Here is a 22,933-nt window from a genome sequence, read left to right on the forward strand (position 1 = left end):
TATATTCGGACATTTGCTTTAAAGTTTCGAAAAGTTCACGTTACTATTTAAAGATTATTCCATTTAATGTGTTATAATTTAGTAAATACACGATTTTCTCGTCATGAACGACGATCGTCCATGACGGGTCTCGCTATTGGCTCAATCAAGGCACGTGACGAAATATCGGAACTTGTTGTTGTTGTTTTTAATTTTTTTTCTTCTTCCTTTTCTTGTTCTTGTTCTTCTGGTGAAGACAAAACCTTTCGGACGCGGCTCTTGGACACATTTGTCCTTGTTTTTACACGTCTACAGTTAAAAAGTCACCTTCAACCTTGAAATGGCCTCACATATAAGGCGTTATATAACTCCAAAACCATGAAACCTAGCAGCCTGAAGCTTTGCATGTACGTCCGCTAAAGGAACTGCAAGGAAGTACAAGAATGAAAATTGGATGTTTGCATGAATAAAACACCCATTTTGAAGATAATTAACGGCCATGTTTAATTGTATCCTTTATCAGGCATATCCTCGGCCACCTCCCTCTGGGGTCTTAAGGCATTTCCTGGGTAACCTCGCTGGGATCTGAGGCCGCCATGTTTGTTGGGCCTGCTCAACCATGCCGTGACTTGGAACAGGCCGCAACGATTTCCTCATGATGAAGTATTTTTTCCTCCACTTTCCTCACTCATATTATCGAATTCCTGTTCATCATAACTACGAATTGCTGGGTACATTGCATTGCTTATAAACGCCTGGAGACGTCAGCATTTGTGGCTTTAGTTCATTTCTGCACAGTTAATACGGTTCATGCTCCGTCATTCCGAGCGAGTGGTTCTTGCTCCATCATTCTGAGCGAGTGGTTCTTGCTCCATCATCCTGAGCGAGTGGTTCCTGCTCCGACATCCTGAGCGAGTGGTGCCTGCCCCCATCATCCTGAGCGAGTGGTTCCTGCTCAGTCATGCTGAGCGAGTGGTTCTTGCTCCGTCATGCTGAGCGAGTGGTTCCTGCTCAGTCATCCTGAGCGAGTGGTTCATGCTCCGACATGCTGAGCGAGTGGTTCTTCATCCTGAGCGAGTGGTTACTGCTCCGTCATGCTGAGCGAGTGGTTCTTCATCCTGAGCGAGTGGTTCTTCATCCTGAGCGAGTGGTTCTTCATCCTGAGCGAGTGGTTCATGCTCCGACATGCTGAGCGAGTGGTTCTTCATCCTGAGCGAGTGGTTACTGCCCCATCATCCTGAGCGAGTGGTTCATGCTCTGACATCCTGAGCGAGTGGTTCATGCTCCGACATCCTGAGCGAGTGGTTACTGCCCCATCATCCTGAGCGAGTGGTTCATGCTCTGACATGCTGAGCGAGTGGTTCTTCCTCCGTCATCCTGAGCGAGTGGTTCATGCACCGTCATTCTGCGTGAGTTGTGAAATAACCCCTGATTTCTGAGCCGTTTCTCATATTAACGTGTTTTTTAATTACCAAACCAATTTTTTTTCCACCCGTCACATGCCGCTGTTTATAAAGAATAATGTTTGTGATCATGTCCCTGAAATGTCTAAATAAATGCAGCCTTGTTTTCGGTGAAGGGTACTCAAGGTTTTTGGGTTGTATACAGGAAGTACTGCAGTCAGTAATCACACTAACTCCAACCCACTGATTCCCAAAAAGTAAGTGTGTGTGTGTGTGTGTGTGTGTGTGTGTGTGTGTGTGTGTGTGTGTGTGTGTGTGTGTGTGTGTGTGTGTGTGTGTGTGTGTGTGTGTGTGTGTGTTTTTTCTTCAAAAAGCATAACATGTACTCTCCCATGTCCATATCTCTCCTCTCCTCTTCTCTCTCCCTTCCTTCCTCCCTCCCTCCCCCAACTTCCTCCTCCCCCTCTCCCTCCCCCACTCTCTCTCTCTCTTTCTCTTTCTCTCTCGCCCCTCCCACTTTGCACAGCTGTTGTTTGCTTGGCACGCACGTGCAATCACAGGGTGTTGTTGCTCAGTCTCTGGCGGTACGTTTGGAGCCTGTGTTACTTCTCCTCTATTCTTATTGTCTAAATGTTTTGGTTTTCGTTTCTCTTTACCCCTTTCTCCTTGGTTTGTTTTATATATATATATATATATATATATATATATATATATATATATATATATATATATATATATATATATATATATATATATATATATATATATATATATAGAACACACGGTAGGTGGTGTTTTTCAGTACCTCCCGGTTTTGAGGCCTGTGTTCCATCTGATGTGTTTGCTAGTTTTAGCCAACGCTTTTTGCCTTCCTTAAACGATTCTTGGACCTCATCCATAGTATTATTATTATTTTAATTTTTCCTCCACTTGCTAGCGTCGCTTGTGGTAGGTTTCTTTTGTCGATTTGAACTCTTTCCCTTTGTTAAAATTACTTTTAGCTATGGCAAACGTTCATTTGAATCATAGCATGTACGAGTCACTTACTCGTAAGAATGGCCTCGTGTGCGATCCCCCGAGGGAGGTAAAGATTGAGGACGTGTTACTGGCAATCGGTCAAATTGTTGGTTTGCACAACATCCGTGCAGCCTTTCGTATGAACAAGAAGGTCTTGGTGTTCGTTTCCGAGGTACACATGGTAACCTCCGTTGTAGAGCAAGGCCTTTCCATACACTCCGACCTGTTTCTCCTTGTTTTCCCATTAGACACACCTGCGTTTAAGGTGAATGTGTCTAACGCTCCGCCTTTCATTCGGAATGATGATTTGTGTGCTCATTTGAGTAAGTTCGGTATGATCGTATCAAAAATCACGATTGTGCCGATACACTCAGGAAGTGGAGAATGACTGACTTTTAAAAGGGTACTGCACATGATATTGCCTGAAAATGAGCAAAAGATAAACGTAGTTTTACATGTAAAAATTAATGTCCATGTGTATAGAATGTATGCCTCCATGGATGTCATGGCGTGCTGTCATTGTGGAGCGTACGGTCATGTGAAGAACTCCTGTCCCGTTTTGATGAGATCACCAGAAAATCAAGGACAGGCGATTGTAGATCCCCCCTCCCCACATCATGGGGTGGGTGAAAGGGGAGAATCCTCTTCACCACCTGTTCGTGAGCAGCAATCAGGCTCCTCCTCTCTCTCTCTCCCTACTAATGTACCAGAAGTGGTTGGTCCCTCGGCCTCCACTGTGCAGGACTGTACTGATGACGACATGGAGGGGTTCGTGACGGTGTCTCGTAAAAAAAAAAGGGCAAAAACGTTCTTGTCCAGTCAATGAAACAAAGACAACACAAAATAACATACTCGTCGTGTCAGATGTACCGAGCTTGCGGGATGCATCTCTCATAGAGAATCCCTCTTCGGGACTGGGAATTGAACCGGAACCGAATATAACTCAGAGTAATTAATTTGCACCACTCGCTGAATTGCCTGAGTTGTACGAGTGTGATGTAGACATTGAGAATACTCGTGCCTTTCAGGAGGATACAAGTGGGGATTCTGATATTTATGGTCTCTGCAGTGATAAATAGGAATTTGTCACTGAGGTGTGTACAAAGGTGTGTGTTTGTGATGACAAGGCAGATAAGCCGGAAAGCCCCACAGAGAATCTGTAATCCTTCACTTGTGGAACAAAATGGAAGGGATGGTAAGAAGGGGGGAATGGAAAGATCGATGGTTCAAATTCTATGGAGATTTGTGCCTTAGAAATAAGTTTGGAGCAGGAAGAGAATGACAGATGATGAGGTTGACTTCGATGACACCTCTTCTACCCTGTCAGTTAGTGGGTGCTGTGCCCAAGAGGATGATGATCAAGACACCATGGTTGCAGAAGACGAAATTATTAAATTGTTTAATGAAACCTTCAGGAAAAGGCATATTAGAATTCGGGATTTTTTTTCCCCAAATCTCCATGCCTTTCTACAAACTGTGAAAAATATGATTCACGAACCTCAGCAAATCAGGATGTCAGAACCTCAATTCCAGCGGTTGAGGAATTGTGCCACTAAGGCTGGAAAATAACTCCAAGAGGAGTGTAATAGTAGTAGTATTTAAAAAAAAAGTAAATGAAGGTAGCATCATCCCTCAACATAAATAGAGGCCGCAGCTGTGTGCGTCGCCTCGAGGTGTTGCGGATGTTTGAGGAGAAAAAAAAAATCGATATTTTGATGTTACAAGAGACGCACACCAACCAATCTTGTGAGGACGAGTGGTGCAGGATTTTTAAAAGTTTCCTTTTTTTTTCTCTCCAGTGCCTTTGAGGATGCTAAGGCAGGTGTGGCAATTATTGTGCACCCTAGAATCCAACCCTCGGAGATTTTTTGTAGGGTGGTTTGTAAAGGATTCTTAATTGCCGTGGAATTGATTCACAGTAATCAAAATATTTGTATTATTGATGTGTATTGCCCCAGTGACAGCGCTCAAAGGATTCTATTCCTTTCAAAGTTAGCAGGTTTTTTAAACTGTTCACTTGACTAGTCTAATTTGTATGGGGGGGGGGGAGATTATAATTGTACACTCAACCCCTGACTGGACAGGAATACTCCTGAGCCCCATCCACCCAGTGCAAGGTTTTTGGCAAAACTTGTACAAAAATTTAAATTTAGGGATGTTTGGCGTCTGCAAAATCTAAACACCCGTCAATATATACATGGGTGTGCTGTTCAAAGAGCCAGATAACCATGGGCCGACTGGACAGACTGTATGTAAACCAGGGAATGGTGAATCTGGTTCAGAGAACAAGCACAAGTCCATCTGGCTTTTCTGATCACCATATGATTATAATGGAATGTATGTTACTCTTTCATTGCTGTAATAGTGCATACTGGACTTTCACTGTTAAATTATTACAAGATGTACAGTTTGAAAATGCCTTCTGACTGGTATGGAAAAAGTTAGAAAAGCAAAAGTGTTTCTATCCTAATACTCGACAGTGGTGGGACTGTTCAAAATCCCAAATTCGGATTTTCTGTCAACAATATTGCTCACATACCACCAGTAATGCATCTGGGTTAAGTGCTCTCAAAGAAGATGTACTTAACTATGAGCAAGAAGATGGAGCATCCAGTAGAAGTGATCACCATCAGCAGTTGGTGGTAAAAAATGACTCTACTGGCTGAACTTGTCAAGGAGCATGTGGCTGGAGCAATATGAGCAGAATTCAACTGGAGACTCCAAATAAGTAATTCTTCAACCTTGAGAAGGCCGTCAAGACCTCTCGGCAGATCCACAGTTTGCACTCTTCTGATGGTGTTCTGACTTGCCAGAGTGACATTAAACACTCTGCAGGATTTCTACTGAAATCTGTTTACACCGAGAACTGTGGACAAAATGATTATAAGTGAGGTGATTGAACTTCTTCCATCCCTTTCTCAAGAACAGCAACAGCAACTCGAATGTGGCATTTCTTTTGAGAGCTCACTGCTTGAGGACGGCAAAGCCCCCGGGCTTGATGGACTTCCTGCTGAATTTTACAAAGCCTTTTGGAACATTCTGGGTCCTGCTCTAATGGAGACACTGCTTGAAATCCTAGATCAGGGTGAATTACCCCTGAGCTGCAGGAGAGCTGTTTTGTGTCTCCTCCCAAAGAAAGGGGATTTGCAGCAGATTGCAAACTGGCGACCTGTGTCATTGCTCAACACTGATCATAAGATTGTCAAAAGTGCTTGCAATGCGTCTTAAAAATGTCATCTCTCTCCTGATTGGAAATGACCAAACGTATTGCATACCTGAACGATCCATCTATGACAGTATTTTTTTGGTTAAAGATTTAATTGCCATCGGTCAAACCGCGCCTCATGGTTTTGGGTTGTTACTCCTGGATCAGGAAAAAGCTTTTGACAGTGTGGATCAATCGTTCTTAATCGAGCAGGGTTTGGGGAAAAATTCATATCTTACATAAAACTTTTGTACAGAAATGCATCATGCCTGCTGAAAGTAAATAATAGTTTGTGTCATCCCTTTCCTTTTCAGCGTGGTATCCGTCAGGGTTGTCCACTGTCAGGCATGTTGTACACACTTTCTGTTGAACCCCTACTGGCTCTCCTTCACACCTCATTGTCTGGGTTATCCTTGTCAAACAGTCCGAACATTGTTACTTCAGCTTATGCAGATGACCTGTGTGTTGTGGTCAAAAACCCAAAAGATGTCGGCGAGCTATCCTGTTGTCTTGCCAAATTTGAACTTTCCTCATCAGCTAGAGTTAATTGGAACAAGAGTGTAGCTCTTTGGCTATACCCAAATACACTCTCCTCATCACACTCTTCATGTGCACTTCTCCCAACTCTTCCAGGAGGAATGTTATGGAAAACGGATGGGTTTAAATACTTAGGAATCCATTTGGGAACTACGAGCTATATGCAAAGGAATTGGGATGGGTTCCTCGACAACATTAAGCAGAAACTATCATGGTGGAAAGGAATGCTCCAGTTCATGTCACTTAAGACGCGGGTAACGATCATTAATATCCTGATACTTCCAACCGTGTGGCACAAGGTCATCGCACTCCAGCCTCCTCAAGCTGTGATCACAAGCATTCAGAAGAGTCTGATTGATTTTTTTTTCTGGGAAGGCCACCACTGGATCAAGCCAGATGTATTGTGCAGGCCACTAATGTGTGGTGGCCAAAACTTGGTGCACATCCCGATTCGAATAATGGCTTTTCGACTCGTGACAATAAAACGTCTACAATATGGTGAAGTAGTGTCCTGGCGTCCTCTCACCAATACCTTGCTTCGGCAAACAGGTGGTTTGGACTGTTACCAGGAACTCTTCCTCATGGACCTGAAGCAGGTTGATAGAGCTCGGCTCCCTGCGTTTCATCAAGCTCTTGGAGTGCAGCGGCTGGAGATCTCCTATGATGCCAGGAAATTTGTGCATGAGCCACTGTTCCAAAACTTATTATTTGCTGGAATATCTACCAGCCGATCCTTCATAAAGTACTTTACAAATAGTAGAATAAATAAAGTGTGAGATCTTATGGAGCCTTCCTTGAAGCGATGGTTGCCTGCTGGCTCGGTTTCTAAAAAAAAATGGATTGCATTCAATGAGAGTCGTGGGTGAGGTCATGAGGATAGTAACCCAGACTTTTCTACATTTAAATATTGGTTGGAATGGGGTAAGTGAAGAAGTAGATTTTCACCAAAATTTTCCTGAACTTTCAATCACTGCCCAAAAACACCCTGACGTGTTGTCTTCAAACAGTGATGAGTCTGGTGTGTTTACCGGGCTGTACGACACCGTTAAGAAACCATTGGAAAGAGACTTTACCTGCAGGAGCTTTCCTTACTCCCAATAAGAAGGTGATTTATAGATCTCCGACCGTTGGTCGCACGGGAGACGTAAATTGGAGACTGGTCCATCAAGCCCTGGCCACACAGGTTTTACGACAGAAGTTTAACCCCTCTGTGTCTAACTCATGCCCCTTTTGTATGAGTATCGAAAATCTGAATCATGCGTTTATTGAGTGTAAGAGGTTGTCATCTCCGTTTCTGTACCTGAGCCTCATTTTTTGGAAATTTAAAATTTGTTTTTTCCTTTCCAGTCTTTATTTATGGGCTCGCTTTCAACACTGGAAACAAATCTGTGGTTTTGCTTGTGAATGTTCTACTTGGAATTGCTAAGCTTGCAATTTATAAGACCAGAAAAGCCAGATTGGTGAATAAGAAAAATGAAAATGCATTTTTTTTTTTTTCAAAGGCATGGTGTCTGCTCGTATAAAACTTGAACATGCATATCATATAAACACGGGTAGTCTTCCTGTGTTTGAAGACTTATAGTGCAATGGTGGTGTCTTGTGTAAATGTGTTGAGAATGAAGTTCACATTTTTTTGTGAAGTTGTAACAATATTATTGATCCTTGAACTTTCATTGTTTTTCTGACTCTGCTTGAGCACCTGTGCTTAAAGAATGGCACCTGATTCGCATGTGTTGATGCTTTTTGAACATCAGGCAAATGGTGCCTCAAGATTTTTTTCTTTGTTTAAATTTGCCTTGCAAAATGTTTTATACTTTTATAATAAAAGGACATAAAGAGTCTCCTCTCTCCTCTCTCCTCTCTCCGTGTCATGGCCGCTCCTTGCTTCGTGTCGTGAGTACCCCTCCTCTGCTGTGCTGTTTGGTGCTTCCACTTTTCCTATTTTTCGTTTCCCATGTGTTCGTTTTTTTTACTTGTGAACTTTTCCTGTGTTTTTTTTTTCCTTCCTGTGAGAGAGAGACAGACCACGGTCTCGTGTCGAGAAAATCGTAGGCCGAAGGCCCGTCATGGCCGCCGTGGGAGGTTTTCCTCGTTCACTGCAACCGTGTTCTTTGTTAATTCTCAACTTTAATTGTTGATTTCTTGGTGTTTGTGAAAACGCCTCATTTCTCTCGATAAAGTTTACCAACTTGTTTTCTTGAGTTAGAATGGCGGGTGAACGTTTCCGTGTCGAGATGTTCGAGTCGTTTACCATCCACTGTACAGGACAGTGTGGACGATATGGAGGTATCTTTTACAGATACCAGGAAAAAAAGGCCAAAAACTGTGAAATGTTGATGCCTTTGATGCTAAGGAGCAGAATAAGGTCCAGATCGTGTCAGGCTCGGTGGACTTCCAAGGTGCGTCTGACATTGGAAACCCCTTGGTGGTACCGGAGTCGTGTGCGGATGTGGAAACTTCGCTTGTTCCACTGGCCGACTCTGAGTGGGACACAGAGAACAGTGAGGTATCTCAGGATGTTTTAAGTGTTTGTCCTGTTAGCAAACTTGTTCAGACGAGTTAACAGCTATGTCTGACGGTGATGGAGAAATAAAGGGGAAAATCCCTGTGGGTGAAATGTCAACCCCTCCCTCACAGATGATGATTTAAGGGTTGTAGAGGGGAAGGACATGGACAAGGCAAATTCAGAGGGGTCCGTAAACAGAGCAGAACTTTCTGTTGAGCCAAAAGTAAATGTTCCACAAGTAATAGGAGAGGTTATAGATGAAGCACTTGATTCAGATGAAACCTCTTCTACCCCACATTTCAGTGCTTTAAACTCTCAAGAGGATGAAGGGTGAAACGACACAACCTTCGTGTCTCAAGAAAATGTGATTAAATTCCTTGATGATACATTCAGGAAAAGATACGTAAAAATCAAAGATTACTTCCCGAATTTACACGATTTCATTAAAACTGCAAGGAGTATGATTCGTGATCCTTATCAGGTTAACATGTCAGATCCTCAATTCCAAAGGTTAAGGAAATGTGTTACTCGGACTGGTAAAGAGCTTCAAGAATAACTAACAGAATGGAGATAAAAGTAGCATCCCTGAACATCAATGGAGGCCGCAGTTGTGTGCGTCACCTCCAGGTATTTCAGCTCTTCCAAAATGAAAAAAATTGATGTGCTAATGCTACAGGAGACGCATGCAAATCAGTCTACTGAGGATGAGTGGTGTAAAATCTTTAAAGGTTGTCTTTTTTTTTTTTTCGAGTGCGCTTTTTGAGGCCAAGGATGGTGTGGCAATAGTGTTGCATCTTCGACTCCATCCTTCGGAGATAACTTGTAAGGAAATTTGCAAAGGTTACTTACTGTCTGTGTAATTTGTCAATCGTAACCTAAAGATTTGCATGACAAATGTTTACTGTCCTAGTGCTAACTCTGAAAGAGGTGCCTTTCTGTACAAGTTGGCAGAGTTTGTAAGCACCATTGACTTAATCATGTTGTTGTGTCTGGGGGGGTGACTACAACTGCACCCTCGACCCACAACTTGATTGGAACACTTGTGAGCCTCATCCACCCAGTGCAAGTCCTTTGGCACAGCTAGTCAAAAAGTTTAAACTGGTGGATGTGTGGCGGGTACAAAACCGTAATATCCCTCGGCATACATGGGTTTGTGCATCAAGAAATGTTTTGACGATGGCTCGCCTCGACAGATTTTATGTTAATCATGAAATGGTAAACATTGTAAAGAACTCTTATATAAGGCCGTCTGGTTTTTCCGATCATCACATGATTGTTATGGTGTGTGGCTTTCCTCATCATGTCTGTGGAAGTGCATATTGGACTTTTAATTTGAAACTTTTACAAAGTGCACGTTTTATAGAAGCTTTTAAAATGGTATAGGAAAAATGCGAGTCACAAAAGGGTTCATATTTGAACTTAAGACAATGATGGGACTGCACAAATTCCCAAATCAAATGTTTTTGCCAACAATACTGCTCTTACAGCACATACAACGCTTTTGGTGTGATATCTGCTTTAAAAAACGATATACTTATCTGTGAGCAGAAAGCCGGATTATCTAGCGTGAATGTCCAACAGTTGTCGGAGAAAAGGACCCTTCTGGCTGAAATGGTGAAAGAGCGGCCGGTGCATTTAATTAGTCCGACTGGAACGAAAATATCCAACTTTACACACCAAACAAATAGTACAGTCAAAATGTCGGATGACCTCCCACAAATTGCAACAAAAGCAAACAACAGATTTTGATTCCTGGATATGTCCTCAGTGACAGAAAAAAATTCCTATGGCATCCTCCGGGGGGGGGGAAGTCCTGAAATCATGGAAATCCAATATGGCCGCCACCCGGCTTCGGGGAAAATGAGAAAATTGTAAAGCTTGATATTTTAATTTTCAAATATGTTTTTCTGCATTCTAATTGTTTCTCGTTATGGTCAGTATATTGATATACAAGAATAATTATAAAAAAGTGAAATGTATTGAGGGTAAAATGAAAAATTATAGTTTTTTTTTTTTTCCAAAAATTTCAATTTTTTTTGTCCCGAAAAAAATAATAATATTTACCTGATACTGATTTTGGCTCCTGGACCAAAAAAAATAAAATGTTGAAGATACAAAATGAAATCAAGTCTTCCAGGTGTGTGTGTGTGTGTGTGTGTGTGTGTGTGTGTGTGTGTGTGTGAGACCGCTGTTTTTCGACAACCACTGGTCCGATCTAATTGAAACTTGCCAGGTATATTGCTGGGGACCTGAGGATGTGCCTTTTCAAGGTTTGATATTAATCGGACAAGTGCTTCCCAAGTTATGGCCATTTATTTACCAAACCAATGGCAAGACACGTTGTTGTGTGGGCGTGGTCGATGGGGAAGGGAAGCTCAGCCACGTTCCCCATTACGGGTTACAACGTACGGGCTTTCGGAGAGTGATGACTTCGTGTATTCTAATAATTTCTCAATTTCTTATGCGCATTGATAGATAAACACAATGGCCCAAGTTACGATCGTTTTCAGATTAGACGGTGTATAAATTTTAGGAACATCAGAGTGCTGGTATGCTCTGAACCAGGAAGTAAATTTTTTTTCTCCCTTCTCTTCTCTTTTTGTTTTTCCTTGCCACGACATTGCGAAAAGGTAAAATACGTTGGCGCTTATTGAATAATTGGGTATTAAAACTAAATTGCGAATAATCGTAACTGCGAATAATATTGAACTTCCGGGTCACGCACGTACGGGCACGCGAGAGCGAAGAAACGGCCTGTGTGGTTTATTTAATTATTATTATTATTATTATTATATATATATTGTTTTTTTTACGGGCACGTACTCGTGTGATTTTTTTTTTATTTTTATTTTTATTTTTTATTTATTTTTTTTTTTTTGTGAGAGGCTTGATCAGTCTCTGTCGAACTCCATCTCCTGGTTTTGGTTTATTACTTTTAGATCACGAAAAAGCTTTTGACAGTGTTAACCATTCTTTTTTGTTTGATGTATTAAGGAGAACAGGGTTTGGGGAAAAATTTATTGCTTATGTTAAGTTATTGTACAAAAATGCATCTTGCCTGCTGAAGGTTAATAATAGTCTTTGTTACCCCTTCCAATTTCAGCGAGGCATCCGTCAGGGCTGTGCGCTATCAGGCATGCTCTACAATCTATCCGTTGAACCTTTATTAGTTTTACTTCGGAACTCAGTGTTCGGAGTCTCTCTTTCAGGAATGCTCTACAATCTATCCGTTGAACCTTTATTAGTTTTACTTCGGAACTCAGTGTTCGGAGTCTCTCTTTCAGGAATGCTCTACAATCTATCCGTTGAACCTTTATTAGTTTTACTTCAGAACTCAATGTTAGGAGTCTCTCTTTCACAAAACTCCAAAGTCGTTGTTTCAGCTTATGCTGATGATATTTGTGTTGCTATTGCAAATCAAAAAGATGTTTCTGAGGTCTCTCGTTGCCTTACCCAGTTTGAGCTTGCTTCCACTGCAAGAGTAAGTTGGAAAAAAAAGTGTAGCTTTCTGGGTGGGCCCCAGATCGCCTTCCTTGTCCCTGCCTGTTTTACCAGGAGGAATACAGTGGAGTAGTGAGGGGTTTAAATATTTAGGCTTATTTCTAGGAATTGAAGCGTATGAACAAAAAAATTGGGAGAACTTCCTGGGAAAAATTAAGTTGAAACTGGCAAGGTGGAGAAGATTGTACCAACTTCTCTCGCTTAAGACACGGGTGTCAATCATAAATAACCTGGTGGTTCCTTTTATTTGGCATAAAGTTATCCCACTTGAACCTCCGAGATACTTGATCACAGGCATTCAGAAGGTTCTGAATGATTTTTTTTCTGGGGTGGCCACCATTGGCTGGGCCCAGACGTGGTCTGCAGACCCTGAAATGCGGGTGGTCAAAATCTGATGCATATCCCAAGTCGGATAATGGCATTCCGGATTTCCACGATCAAGCGCCTACTGTACAGTGAGTGTGTTCCTTGGCGACCTCTCACAAACGCCTGTTTGCAGAAAGTGGAAGGTCTGAAATATGACCGTGAACTTTTCCTCATCGACCTGCAACACGTTGACATGTCTCAGCTCCCCAGTTTTCATCAGAGCCTTTTGAATGCTTGGCAAGTCCTCAGAGTGCAACATTTAGAGGTATCATACGATGCCCCGAAGTTTGTACATGAGCCATTAGTTTGGAATCCTTTGTTCTCTGGAATTTCAACCTCCAGGTCGTTTATGCATTGTTTCACCAGTGTTGGAATAAACAGAGTGTGAGACCTGTTGCATCCATCCTTGAATGCCTGGCTACCTGTAAGCTCACTTTCATTAAAAACTGGTGTTCGTTCTTCTCGTATTTTGGAAAATGTTTTCAAAGCAGTAATTCAAACCTTTCATAGACTAAACATCGGGTGGACTGGGGTGGATGAAGTGGTAGACTCACGTCTCTATTTCCCTGAACTTCAAATTGCCTCAAAAAAGCAAGAGGGTGTGTTCTCCTCAAACTTAGAGGAAATTGGTGTGTTTCACGTCATGGGGAAAACGGCTATCTACAACATATGTCTGGAAGCATGTATACCTGGTTTTACAAAACTTTGAAAAATCGGTGGAATGAGACCTTACCCGCTGGGGCTTTTTTAACTCCAGTGTGGAACAAAATGTATAGTTCTCTAACTCTTGGGCGAACTGGAGACCTGAATTGGAGACGAGCACATAAAGCCCTGGTCACACAGACATTACTCCATAAGTTTAATTCTTCTGTTCTCATTTCTTGTCCTTTTTGTGATTTGATTGAAAATGTTGCCCACGTTTTCATTGAATGCAAGAGATTGGTGCCCCTCTTTCTCTTCCTTCAACAGGTTTTCTATAAATTAAATTTTGTTTTTTCCTTTCCAGTCTTTATTTATGGAATCGGGGAGAATTATAAAAGTAAACCAGTCCTCTCGTTTTTGTCTTTTCTGTTGGGCATTGCTAAACTGGCAATTTATAAAACCAGGAAAGCAAAATTGAAGGGGAAAAATACAAATATGCTTTTGTGCTTTAAAGGTATGGTTTCGGCACGAGCAAAAATGGAGCAGGCTTATCTTTTGAGCCTGAATATTGTGGGTGATCAGTGGTACACTGATGAGGTTTTGAGTTTCATTTCGTGATGGAATCTGTTTGTAAAAGTGTGAAGTACTTTCACTTACTTTTTGCATATATGAGGCCCCGCGAGGAGTGATGTAAGCGACATTTTTTAATGATATGTTGATGATAGGCTCGGATGATAGGGTAAGGGTTAAATAGTGCTATATGGCATTAACTCCAAAATGGTCGATGTGTCCCTTGCATCACTCCTCCTTGCGGCGCCTCATATGTATTATTCTGTGGTGGTTTTGACATGAACAGACACCCTTGTTAACCTCCGCCATCGAAGATGGACGGAGGTTACTGTTTTCACCCCTGTCTGTTTGTTTGTTATCTTGCCAAAACGAAGTTTTTGCAACATATGTTAGTCAGCTTGTATGGTTTTTTTTTGTTTTTTTTTGTCTGTAATCACGTATAAAAAATTCTGCAGAGCACTTATCATTGGAAATTTTTGTAACTTCGCATATCAAAGGCCTATAGAGGTCCCTTTCAGCACACAAAATTTTGAAGGTCAAGGTCAAAGGTCAAGGTCACTTTGTTGCAAATCAGGGGAGTCGACGAAACCCTTATTTTTTTGAGTAATTTTGATCGGATCGTCTTCAAACTTCATGGGAATATAGTTCATGGTCTGGCGCTCAGCTGATTAATTTTTTTTGTGGCGATTGGCCTTGACCTTCATGGTTAGTGCCTGAGGTCAAACATATTTGACCCCAAGGTCAAATTTTCAAGTTTTAGGAACCATATCGTGTAGTACCTCAAATTGAACACCTCAATGAGTGCTTTCTAGATATGTCAAGCTTGAGACATTATGACGTCATTTGGTGATGTTATGAGGCAAACACATATTTTTCATGGTTACTCTAGAACGATTCTCATCGGAATCTCTCGTAGGCAAATATTTTCTCCCTCCGCCCAATGTTGACATTTCCTTCCTTCTCCTTCTGCTGTTTATTTAGTTGTGTCCTTTGTTTATTTAGTTGCATCCTGATCCATTCTGTGTTCGAGACCGATTGTGGATTATTTGATGTGGATAGAGCTGTGTGTTTGAAGATTCTTTGATCTTTTACATTTTCTTGGTAAGATTATGGGTAAACTTCAAAGTTCAATTTTTTTTTATGGCAGCCATTTTGAAAATATATTTGAATTTTTTTTTGCATTTCTACATGTTTTAAGACTTAAGTGATTTCCAACCAAAAAAAAAAAAATTTGTTTGAGAAAAAAAAAAACAATTTTGCAACTTTTTTTTTCAAAAAAATTCGATTTTATTTGAAAAATATTTGAATTTTTTTTTGCATTTCTATGTGTTTTAAGTGATTTCCAACCCCCAAAAAATTGTTGGAGAAAAAAAAACCAGGAATTTTGCAACTTTTTTTTCAAAAAAATTCGATTTTATTTTTTTGGGGCATTTCTACATACGCGTCGATCTCGTTTAGTTTATTCAATCGTGGTTCAGTAGAGTCTGATCCGTTTTGACCTATAATGAATTGGATATCAGGTTCACTTAAGTGACCCAGCAGTATTGGCGGCGGAGGTTTTGCACTCTACCAAGTGCTCTCCCTCTTGTTTGTATTGCTTTTGTTGAATTTATTTTTGCTGTAAAATCGTTTGGATTTGTTTTTATGGAGTGTGCTTTTTCTGGTGCGTTTTGATACTTTTATAATAAAAGCATACAAGAGTCAAGTCAAGTCTCTCTCTCTCTCTCTCTCTCTCTCTCTCTCTCTCTCTCTCTCTCTCTCTCTCTCTCTCTCTCTCTCTCTCTCTCTCTCTCTCTCTCTCTCTATCTATCTATCTATCTATCTAGCTTTCTATCTATCTATCTATCTATGTATTTATCTATCTATCTATTTATCTATCTATCTATCTATCTATCTATCTATCTATCTTTCTCTCTATCTCTCTATCTATCTTTCTCTCTATCTCTCTATCTATCTTTCTCTCTATCTCTCTATCTATCTTTCTCTCTATCTCTCTATCTATCTTTCTCTCTATCTCTCTATCTATCTTTCTCTCTATCTCTCTATCTATCTTTCTCTCTCTCTCTCTCTCTCTCTCTCTCTCTCTCTCTCTCTCTATCTCTCTATCTATCTTTCTCTCTATCTCTCTATCTATCTTTCTCTCTATCTCTCTATCTATCTATCTATCTTTCTCTCTATCTCTCTATCTATCTTTCTCTCTATCTCTCTATCTATCTTTCTCTCTCTCTCTCTCTCTCTCTCTCTCTCTCTCTCTCAATACCTCTCTCTCTCTCTCTCTCTCTCTTTCTCTTTCTCTCTTTCTCTCTATCTCTCTATCTATCTTTCTCTCTATCTATCTTTCTCTCTATCTCTCTATCTATCTTTCTCTCTATCTCTCTATCTATCTTTCTCTCTATCTCTCTATCTATCTTTCTCTCTATCTATCTTTCTCTCTATCTCTCTATCTATCTTTCTCTCTATCTCTCTATCTATCTCTCTCTCTATCTCTCTATCTATCTCTCTATCTATCTTTCTCTCTATCTCTCTATCTATCTTTCTCTCTATCTCTCTATCTATCTTTCTCTCTATCTCTCTATCTCTCTATCTATCTTTCTCTCTATCTCTCTATCTATCTTTCTCTCTATCTCTCTATCTATCTTTCTCTCTATCTCTCTATCTATCTTTCTCTCTATCTCTCTATCTATCTTGCTCTCTATCTCTCTATCTATCTTTCTCTCTATCTCTCTATCTATCTTTCTCTCTATCTCTCTCTCTATCTCTCTATCTATCTTTCTCTCTATCTCTCTATCTATCTTTCTCTCTATCTCTCTATCTATCTTTCTCTCTATCTCTCTATCTATCTATCTATCTTTCTCTCTATCTATCTTTCTCTCTATCTCTCTATCTATCTTTCTCTCTTTCTCTCTATCTCTCTATCTATGTATCTCTCTATCTATCTTTCTCTCTATCTCTCTATCTATCTTTCTTTCTATCTCTCTATCTATCTTTCTCTCTATCTCTCTATCTATCTTTCTCTCTATCTCTCTATCTATCTTTCTCTCTATCTCTCTATCTATCTTTCTCTCTATCTCTCTATCTATCTTTCTCTCTATCTCTCTATCTATCTTTCTCTCTATCTCTCTATCTATCTTTCTCTCTATCTCTCTATCTATCTCTCTATCTATCTTTCTCTCTATCTCTCTATCTATCTTTCTCTCTATCTCTCTATCTATCTATCTATCTTTCTCTCTATCTCTCTATCTATCTTTCTCTCTATCTCTCTATCTATCTTTCTCTCTTTCTCTCTTTCTCTCTTTCTCTCTTTCTCTCTTTCTCTCTATCTATCTATCTCTCTATCTATCTTTCTCTCTATCTCTCTATCTATCTTTCTCTCTATCTCTCTATCTATCTTTCTCTCTATCTCTCTATCTATCTTTCTCTCTATCTCTCTATCTATCTTTCTCTCTATCTCTCTATCTATCTTTCTCTCTATCTCTCTATCTATCTTTCTCTCTATCTCTCTATCTATCTTTCTCTCTATCTCTCTATCTATCTTTCTCTCTATCTCTCTATCTATCTCTCTATCTATCTTTCTCTCTATCTCTCTATCTATCTTTCTCTCTATCTCTCTATCTATCTATCTATCTTTCTCTCTATCTCTCTATCTATCTTTCTCTCTATCTCTCTATCTATCTTTCTCTCTTTCTCTCTATCTCTCTATCTATCTTTCTCTCTATCTCTCTATCTATCTTTCTCTCTATCTCTCTATCTATCTTTCTCTCTATCTCTCTATCTATCTTTCTCTCTATCTCTCTATCTCTCTATCTCTCTATCTATCTTTCTCTCTATCTCTCTATCTATCTTTCTCTCTATCTCTCTATCTATCTTTCTCTCTCTCTCTCTATCTATCTATCTATCTTTCTCTCTATCTCTCTTTCTATCTTTCTCTCTATCTCTCTATCTATCTTTCTCTCTTTCTCTCTATCTCTCTATCTATCTATCTCTCTATCTATCTTTCTCTCTATCTCTCTATCTATCTTTCTCTCTATCTCTCTATCTATCTTTCTCTCTATCTCTCTATCTATCTTTCTCTCTATCTCTCTATCTATCTTTCTCTCTATCTCTCTATCTATCTTTCTCTCTATCTCTCTATCTATCTTTCTCTCTATCTCTCTATCTATCTTTCTCTCTATCTCTCTATCTATCTTTCTCTCTATCTCTCTATCTATCTTTCTCTCTATCTCTCTATCTATCTTTCTCTCTATCTCTCTATCTATCTTTCTCTCTATCTCTCTATCTATCTTTCTCTCTATCTCTCTATCTATCTTTCTCTCTATCTCTCTATCTCTCTATCTATCTTTCTCTCTATCTCTCTATCTATCTTTCTCTCTATCTCTCTATCTATCTTTCTCTCTATCTCTCTATCTATCTTTCTCTCTATCTCTCTATCTATCTTTCTCTCTATCTCTCTATCTCTCTTTCTCTTTATCTCTCTTTCTATCTTTCTCTCTCTGTCTCTATCTCTCTATCTATCTTTCTCTTTATCTCTCTATCTATCTTTCTCTCTATCTCTCTATCTATCTTTCTCTCTATCTCTCTATCTATCTTTCTCTCTATCTCTCTATTTATCTTTCTCTCTATCTCTCTATCTATCTTTCTCTCTATCTCTCTATCTATCTTTCTCTCTATCTCTCTATCTATCTTTCTCTCTATCTATCTTTCTATCTTTCTCTCTATCTCTCTATCTATCTTTCTCTCTATCTCTCTATCTATCTTTCTCTCTATCTCTCTATCTATCTTTCTATCTTTCTCTCTATCTCTCTATCTATCTTTCTCTCTATCTCTCTATCTATCTTTCTCTCTATCTCTCTATCTATCTTTCTCTCTATCTCTCTATCTATCTTTCTCTCTATCTCTCTATCTATCTTTCTCTCTATCTCTCTATCTATCTTGCTCTCTATCTCTCTATCTATCTTTCTCTCTATCTCTCTATCTATCTTTCTCTCTATCTCTCTATCTATATTTCTCTCTATCTCTCTATCTATCTTTCTCTCTATCTCTCTATCTATCTTTCTCTCTATCTATCTTTCTCTCTATCTCTCTATCTATCTTTCTCTCTATCTCTCTATCTATCTTTCTCTCTATCTATCTTTCTCTCTATCTCTCTATCTATCTTTCTCTCTTTCTCTCTTTCTCTCTTTCTCTCTTTCTCTCTTTCTCTCTTTCTCTCTTTCTCTCTATCTATCTTTCTCTCTATCTCTCTATCTCTCTATCTATCTTTCTCTCTATCTATCTTTCTCTCTATCTCTCTATCTATCTTTCTCTCTATCTCTCTATCTATCTTTCTCTCTATCTCTCTATCTATCTTTCTCTCTATCTCTCTATCTATCTTTCTCTCTATCTCTCTATCTATCTTTCTCTCTATCTCTCTATCTATCTTTCTCTCTATCTCTCTATCTATCTTTCTCTCTATCTCTCTATCTATCTTTCTATCTTTCTCTCTATCTATCTTTCTCTCTATCTCTCTATCTTTCTCTCTATCTATCTTTCTCTCTATCTATCTATCTTTCTCTCTATCTCTCTATCTATCTTTCTCTCTATCTCTCTATCTATCTTTCTCTCTATCTCTCTATCTATCTTTCTCTCTATCTCTCTATCTATCTTTCTCTCTATCTATCTTTCTCTCTATCTCTCTATCTATCTTTCTCTCTATCTCTCTATCTATCTTTCTCTCTATCTCTCTATCTATCTTTCTCTCTATCTCTCTCTCTATCTCTCTCTCTATCTCTCTATCTATCTTTCTCTCTATCTCTCTATCTATCTCTCTATCTATCTTTCTCTCTATCTCTCTATCTATCTTTCTCTCTTTCTCTCTATCTATCTTTCTCTCTCTATCTTTTCCTCTTTTTCTCTTTCTCTCCCTCTGTCTTTCTCTCTCCCTCTCTCTCCCATCCTTACTCTACCCCTTCCCAATGCAATGAAGAACCTCTTCCCACCCCCCCTCTCTCTTTCGTTTTCGTCTCCGTACGTAGTCTGTCTGCAGACCTGTCCGAGCTGTGTTTATCTCGTCGGGATGCGTCCGACTGGTTTTGTCTCTGGATGTGTCCGGGCAGTGTTTGTCTCTGCGCCGTATTTAAAGTATGACCTGTGGAATATATCTTAACTGTTATTGTATGCAGAATCATTCTGATAAGACACAATGAATTGTAATAAACCTCCACCACACATCTGCCTTCTCATCCTCTCACCTCTCACTGTCTTCCCTCCCCCCCACACCTCCTCGCTCCCCCACCATACTCTCTCTTTCACCCTCTACTTCTCCACTCTCCCCCCTCTCTCTCCTCCACCCCTCTCTCTCTCCCCTCCTATTTTTCTTTCCCCCCCCCCTTAGTATTCCCGTCAGCTAAGTGATGGGTGGTATTTGCTCGAATGAAAATAACAAGAGATTGTGTGGGCATCCTTACATTATGGGTATGGAGCAATGAGCACTTTGCTGCAGCCCAGTAATAACATGACCTGCATACTCAGGACATGATCATTTGGATGTATTTGATGACAAGGCAGATTATTTGGAAAAAAAAAATTGAACTTTGAAATTTACCCATAATCTTACCAAGAAAATGTAAAAGATCAAAGAATCTTCAAACACACAGCTCTATCCACATCAAATAATCCACAATCGGTCTCGAACACAGAATGGATCAGGACGCAACTAAATAAACAAAGGACACAACTAAATAAACAGCAGAAGGAGAAGGAAGGAAATCCCAACATTGGGCGGAGGGAGAAAATAGATGGAGACAGCCAACAAGGGATGCGGGCAACGATGAGGGGTCGGGGAGAATGCAAGGTCTTCAGTTCTCCTGAGAACTAATTGTGTATCTTGCAAGAGACAGGAAGACTCGCATGTACACCAGAGCACCACCATTGTCACCTTTACATTTCCTTATTCTCTCTTCTGAAAATTGTTTTCGTCAAGTGTAATGTAGAAGTCTTTCCATCAAAAGCATCGTCAAGCTGTCCACCTAATCTGTAATAATTCCTGGATGTTGATATTGAATGATCTGACACAAGAATACTCTCATTAGGGCATATTAACCACCTTTCAGATGGGTGGTTAATTTGCCCTATAACCTTCTCCTCCTCTCCCCTTCCACAAAATCATGTCAGACAGGGTGAATTATCCAAGCCACGATGGCTACCTTTCTAAATCAATGAATCGTACTCGGTGCAGACACAAATCATCACATAAGTTCCATTGTACTTGTAGTCTACAGTAAGGCCTATAATATGATCTTGTGTAATTCAAGTATGACGATTGTCGACTGAATTGTGGAAGCTCTTCCATAAATGTTTTGTGTGGGTGGTCTGATGTTGAAGATTATCAGGTTTCTCGACAGATGTGCTATTTTTGCTGTGGGCCGACCCCTCTATAAAAAGGTCTCGACTGAATATGCCGACAACACAATGGCTGAGTGACATTTTGCCTACGATTTGAGTATTTTAAATGTTATACAAATGAGAGACTCATCATAGTCCAAGACAAGCCAAAAACAAAAAGTATAGCAGTACATACATACATACATACATACATACATACATACATACATACATACATACATACATACTTGTGGAACATGTTTAGACTGCAAGCAGGTATTCAGATACATCCTACTTGCAGACATCATAAATATAATATACATTTCACAAACAACGACATAAATCCAGTAAATGAAGAATGAGTGATCAGAATGAGCTCTTTCTTTTACAATTCACAAGTACTATATCGTTTTTTTTTAAATGCAAACAAATCAAATGCCATAAAATAAAAGTATTGTTTACAACAATGGGTTGCTAGGCAACAATAAGAGACTGAGTCAAACACAAACACGTTGAGGGATGAAACTTAAAATGAAATTCGAAAACAATAAAATAGTGATTTTCATATTCTTGCAGCTGCTGCCATGGTGCATGTCGTTACCAACACAGCCTATTTGAGTGATCAACATGTTTTATTTTTATACATGATCTAGGCTCTTGGAAGAGCTGGAACACAGAGCATACCAGGACACAAAATAACAAGGGGAACTGCAGGAGAAAGGTGAAATTCCAATGGCAGGATGAAGGGAGAAGGTAGATGGAGACGGACAATCAAGGGATGCAGGTAACGATGAGGGTAGGGGAGAACCTCAAGGAGTGGTCAAAATGGTTACAGATGCAAAGTTCTGGGAGATGTGGGGTGGTTTAACAGGTGCAGAAAAGATCATGGTTCTGGATGGGGTATGACTTGAGATTGTGGTGAACAGATGTCTTGAAGACCTGGAGGGAAGAATGAGATTGAAGAGTGTGGAAGGTGGTTCCATTAGTGAGAAAAAGAGGAATAAATGAGTGGAGGTGAGCATTCATCCATCCATCGGGAGCATACTCTGTGCGGAGCGATGGTGCTGTCTAAGCAGTCTCATTGGCTATTGGGCACAATCCTGGAACGGTCACCACAATGACGCAGGATACCAGCAACAAGCTGGCACTCATTTTGCCAACCTTGGAAGGATGATAGGCAGAGTCAACTCCACCTGGTATTAATTCATTAATTCAACAGCTGAGTGAGATTTGAACTCAGGATCCTTGGATCCCAAGCCCACCACACTAACCATGAAGCCAACACCAGGCATGGCAGTGGTTCTAGATTTATCCAGTTTCACTCGGAGGGGGGTTGATGGTGGACTGTGTGCGTCCTGCAGATACCTGGGGGGCAAAGCATGTGGAGGGCAAGGGGGAAAGACCAGAAATGAGGTGGAATAAGACGGAGACAATCGACCTGTCAGCGATGGTGAAGTGATAGGCTAGCCATAGACTCAGCTTCATCACGAGAGATTCCAATGATCTTGAAAGCCTTGGTTTCCACGGCATCAAGCTGAGCAAGATTTGAGGCAGGGGAGCCAGCCGAGAGTGGAGAGCAGTACTCCAAGACTTTTATCTGCAGCTTGGTGAAGGTAGATGTGCCTTGGCTCAGGTGTGCCAAGGAAGGACTTTGCATGACAGAGGAATACCAGTTGACAGCTGGCTTTGGAGGCCAATTTTGAAATGTGGTTTGCCTAAGAGAGAACATGTTTGAGAGTGAAACCCAAGAGTTTGAGTGACATAACCTCTGAAACGGTTGTTGAGAAAGCAAATGGGTTTGTGGAATGGTAGAGAGAGAGAGAGAGAGAGAGAGAGAGAGAGAGAGAG

General features: G+C 40.3%; 1 long non-coding RNA gene across 1 annotated transcript in view; it reads left to right on the forward strand.

The window, feature by feature from the left end:
- Positions 1-484: 484 nt before the first annotated feature.
- The window catches only part of LOC147033946 (uncharacterized), a 100,137-nt gene continuing 77,688 nt past the window's right edge, over positions 485-22,933 (forward strand). Inside the window, exon 1 of the long non-coding RNA XR_015056198.1 lies at positions 485-1,388. This is a non-coding gene — a long non-coding RNA (uncharacterized LOC147033946). The remainder of the gene's footprint in view (positions 1,389-22,933) is intronic.

Source organism: Eptatretus burgeri, chromosome 1, assembly GCF_056783735.1.
Source record: "Eptatretus burgeri isolate ZD-2024b chromosome 1, Ebu_testis_v1, whole genome shotgun sequence".
Classification (NCBI taxonomy): domain Eukaryota; kingdom Metazoa; phylum Chordata; class Myxini; order Myxiniformes; family Myxinidae; genus Eptatretus; species Eptatretus burgeri.